Below are 4,930 nucleotides of genomic sequence, written 5' to 3'. Positions count from 1 at the left end.
TGTTGTAACAAATACAACTTATTCTGTCAGCATTGATTACTCATTTGGTAATCAGTCAATGTAGTAAGGAAGATATATATCAAAAATATTGAAATGATGGAAATCAAGGCGACGCAAGAAATATATATTGAAATGGGAGAGTCCATTCTTGGTTAATGCTGTATGATAAATTGGCAATATAATACTTTAGGCCATCTTTGCTAGAGTATTTTTCAAAGTATTTTATGTTTTCAAAAACATAAAATACTTTTTAAAACACTTTTCATACATTCTAATAAAAATATTTTGATAAAACAGATGCTTAGCTTTTGTAGTTGTATGATCTAACTTATTATTTAAGAAATTAAGAAAAGAACTGATCGTATGACCACCCTTAGTGGAGGAGATGAGTGGTCGTGTGGCCACCTCTCTTTTAGTTAGAGGTGGTCGTATAATCACTTCAATAGGCAATGCCACTTTTGTTTTAGTCAAAAGTGGTTGTGCGGCCACCCCAATTTGTAATGCCCTTGAGGTTTAATTGACCAATAGTTAACTCGACGTGCTTCTTAAGACTTATTTATTATGTAAATAAGTCCCAATAGAGCTCTAAATCCTACAACTCTAAATAAAAGTAACGAAAATAAAATAATAATAAAACTCATTAGCCAATTCTAATAAAACTGTAATGTGTTAATTACACAGCAAAATACTAGTTTTCCCAAGTAAAATACAACCTTCAAAATCTAAAACCCAAAACAACTCTTCAAAATATCTCTATAGCAACATACGAAATGGAAAATAATGTCTCCAAATGTCATAACATCTTTATCACAAAATCAAAACTAAGTACGATAATCTAAAGTCATTTGTAATTAATACCCTAAAAAATAAAATTTCTCTTAAAAATATAAATCATTTTGAAAATACACATGGTCTTGAGACAAGTATGTTTTATGAGAAAGTAATGTTCTCTAATTTTTTTTTTTTTTTTTTTAAAGGAGGATCGACCCTCCCATCGCCAAGATTGATCCTACCAAGCATGATCGATCACCATGCATAAAAAATCTGTATTTGAGCGCCCAAAATGCTTAAAACTCGACCCTAAGTCATATTTAATCTTTCTTAAACTTCTTAAAACCTATTTGAACAAAAAACCTAACCCCCAAAGCTCAAGAACAATGACAGAGCATGAGAGAAGCTCGAAATTCCTTGATGATTCTCAAGCCTTAGATGATCTCTTTCTACAGTATTCTCAAGGTAATACCTTTAACCTCAATGTTTCTTCCATATTTTATTTTTAAACCCATGATTCTTGAGTTTTTGTTTTGCTTCTGACATAACCACATTGTTTAATTATTGTGACTACGTTTTCATAACGAGATAAGTTGTTTTAAAAAAAATACATGTCTTAAACAATAATTTTTGAACAAAGTGAAATTCATATTCCATGTTTCCTATTGTTTTGTGATTTCAAAATAAAGGTTTTTTGTTTTAAGTTATGTATTTATGGATTAACATATTCAAACTACTTCTTAAACCAACATAAACACACACGTCAATTATTTTTTATGATTGGTTTAAGGAAATCAATGTAAAATTTTGAAAATCTCATATCAAGAGCGTAACCTTGAGATCCTAAAATTGTTTTTAAACATTTTCCCACTTTCAGAAGGCAAACCATTCCCGAAAATGCGAGCGTTGAATTCGACATTGCATGGGTGGCCAAGGACGAATCATGTCCTGTTTGATATAGGATGTTAAATCACCACTGTTCCTAAACGCTTAAGGTAATAGGAAGAGATAAATTTAATTATTAAATCAATACTTAATACTCTCCCTCACGTGTGGACTTAAACTCCATTTTTAATAAGTAATGCTCAACACTTAAAATATTTAATTTAAATTGAAAGTGATTTGACGGAATCAAGGTTCGATTACAGGACATTTGGCTCTAATACCACTTGATATATGGGCGTGATCTCGCTCCCACCGGCCAGCATGGCTAGCCTCTTGGAAAACTTGGGTTTGTCATGAACCAAAAATTTGCCACGCCCTGTATATTCCATGTGACCTAATGGACCCTTCATGTCTAGAACAGAACCTATTGGAAGTGAGTTCAGGTGCTGTGATATAAGCATTCTGTTGGAAAACCTCGGGTGCAAATTTTTGAAGTAAATCTTAACCACTAGATCGAAATACCCAACTTCATCAACGGAGCTCAACGGAGTGTAAGCCCTCATGCAATACTTGTCATCTATGGTCGCGCACACAAATATATACTTCCTTACTGGCAAGCCCAAGACTTGATCATCGGACAACAATGCGAATAGGAAAAGCCTCATGTCATGGGATAATGTTTTTTCTCCACGTCCTTGGTCTTGATTTTTGCACCTGGGATGAGAGCGATGCTTCTTGTTAGTGGCACAATTTCTTTGATCGAAGCGAGGTGGGATATTGTGTTCGACGCGCCATGCACGAGTCGAAAGAATAACCCATTCGTGATCAACTCGCCGATCCGATATTCCTTGAGCAATTTCTTGGCCTTGTCGGAGTGTATGACGTCGAGCTCTTCGGTACAGTTAGTGCCAACATTAATGAGAATGATGTCCGCGTCACCTGGGTGATTGTTGAGGAACTAGGTGCAATCGTAGATGTGGCCGTAGATGATGATCCAAGCAGATTCGGCCGAGTTGTGCCTTTTCACCTCGAACATTGAGTACGTCTTTGAAGACTTGTTCATGAAAGGAGATGAGAAGCTCTTCTTTAGGGCATGTTTTGCGTTGGACGATGTCTTGAGGTGCTTTTGCTTGGCCATCCATCTGCTTGACTGGTTTCCCAGTAGCGTTATGTGCTCAAACACGATTCCAATCTCCCCCTTGTACGGCTTGCACACATTTTGTCTTCACCTAAAACCAGCAGTTGTTCATCATTCCCATGACATTCCGAATGAGCTTCTCGGGCTAGGTGTTGAGGGCATCATCCCTAGCTCGAATTACAAGCTCCTTGGTTGCAAGTAGGTCCAGCACATCCACCTCCAATGACCACAAGCATCAACACCAGTATTTGTCGTACTTGTTGAGCTTCTTCGGATGGTCCAACGGGCACACGAGCCACTTCTCTCCCCCATCTATGGTGACCTCAACACGTGTCGCTTTCCTCCCACCTCTGAAATATGCATAGCCCGTCAAAGTGTATGGCCTCTGCATTGTCCACGAGTTTATTGACGAGATCTCCTCGTGGCACGGCGTCGGTATCACAGAGTTTATGATCAGGTCATTGATGATATACTCAGCCTTGTACCACCAAGCTTCGGCATTTGCTAGCTTCGCGTCAACATGCGATGGAAGTACTCTATTGTTGTTATAGTGGTAGTAATTATCAGATTCCTAGGTTGTCATTATGATCCTTTAGCCATTTCACCATTCGGCCCCCGATGAACCCTGGTATGATAATCCGCACTGGGAACCCATGGTCCAAAACAATTTAAAACCTGGTTTTACTCATATATGCATGCATGTCTTCTAATTTTAAAAACTACGGGCATGATTTTCTCGGTATTCTTACATACGAGGATGTTTATATAAAAATTAATGCTTTAATAAGGATTAGGTGATGTAATGTTGTAACTAATACAACTTATTCTCTATCAGCATTGATTACTCATTTGGTAATCAGTCAATGTAGTAAGGAAGATATATATAAGAAATATTGAAATGATGGAAACCAATGCAGATGCAAGAAATATTGAAATGGGAGAATCCATTCTTGGTTAATGTTGTATGGTAAATTGGCAATGTAATACTTTAGGCCATCTTTGCTGTGTATTTTTCAAAGTATTTTATGTTTTCAAAAGCATAATACATTTTAAAACACTTTTCATACATTCTAATAAAAATATTTTGACAAAACAAATGCTTAACTTTTGTAGTTGTATGAACTAACTTATTATTTAAGAAATTAAGAAAATGACTGATCGTATGACTACCCTTAGTGGAGGAGATGAGTGGTCGTGCGACCACCTCTCTCTTAGTTAAAGGTGGTCGTACAATCACTTCAATAGGCAAGGCCACTTTTGTTTTGGTTAAAAGTGGCTGTACGGCCACCCCAATTTGTAATGCCCTTGAGGTTTAATTAACTGGTAGTTAACTTGAAGTGCTTCTCATGACTAATGTACTATGTAAATAAGCCCCAATAAAGCTCTAAATCCAACAACTCTGAGGAAGATAAAAAACTTATTACATCACATGATAGCCAATTCTTATAAAGCCATAATGTGTTAATTATAAATAGCAAAATACTAGTTTTCCCAAGTAAAATACAACCTCCAAAATCTAAAACCCAAAACAACTCTTCAAAATATCTCTAAAGCAACATAAGGGAAAATAATGTCTCCAAATATCATAACATATTTATGACAAAATCAAAACTAAGCATGAGAATCTAAAGTCATTTGTAATTAATATCCCGAAAAATAAAATCTCTCTTAAAAATATAAATCATTTTGAAAATACACATGAATTTCACTGTGAAAATAGTGTTATGTATTTTTCCTTCTTCTTTTTTTAAAGGAGGATCGATCCTCCCATCGTTAGGATTAATCCTACCAAGCACGATCGATCATCATGCATGAAAAATCCAATTTTGAGCTCCCAAAACCCTTAAAACTCGACCATAAGCCATATTTAAGCTTTCTTAAACTTCTTACAACCTATTTGCACAAAAAACCTAGCCCCAGAGTTGAAGAACGAAGATAGAGTGTGAGAGAAGCCCGAAATTCCCTGACGATTCTCAAGGCTTAGATGATCTCTTTCTTTAGTATTCTCAAGGTAATACCTTTAACCTCAATGTTTCTTCCATATTTCTTTTTTGAGAAAATCACACTTTACCCTCCCAAAGTTTGAAGCCATTTTCAATTCAATCTTCAATGTTTCAATTTTTGCAATCCACCCCC

The 4,930-nt window shown here is 35.9% G+C and overlaps 1 pseudogene; it reads right to left on the bottom strand.

Annotated features, from left to right (window-relative positions):
- Positions 1 to 1,009: 1,009 nt before the first annotated feature.
- On the bottom strand, positions 1,010 to 3,456 carry LOC132187839 (nitrate reductase [NAD(P)H]-like; annotated as a pseudogene).
- Positions 3,457 to 4,930: the final 1,474 nt, after the last annotated feature.

The sequence above is a fragment of the Corylus avellana genome, chromosome ca7 (assembly GCF_901000735.1).
Source record: "Corylus avellana chromosome ca7, CavTom2PMs-1.0".
In the NCBI taxonomy this organism is placed as follows: domain Eukaryota; kingdom Viridiplantae; phylum Streptophyta; class Magnoliopsida; order Fagales; family Betulaceae; genus Corylus; species Corylus avellana.
The sequence above is the reverse complement of the archived record's forward strand: the minus strand, read 5'-3'. Positions and strand labels throughout refer to the sequence as shown.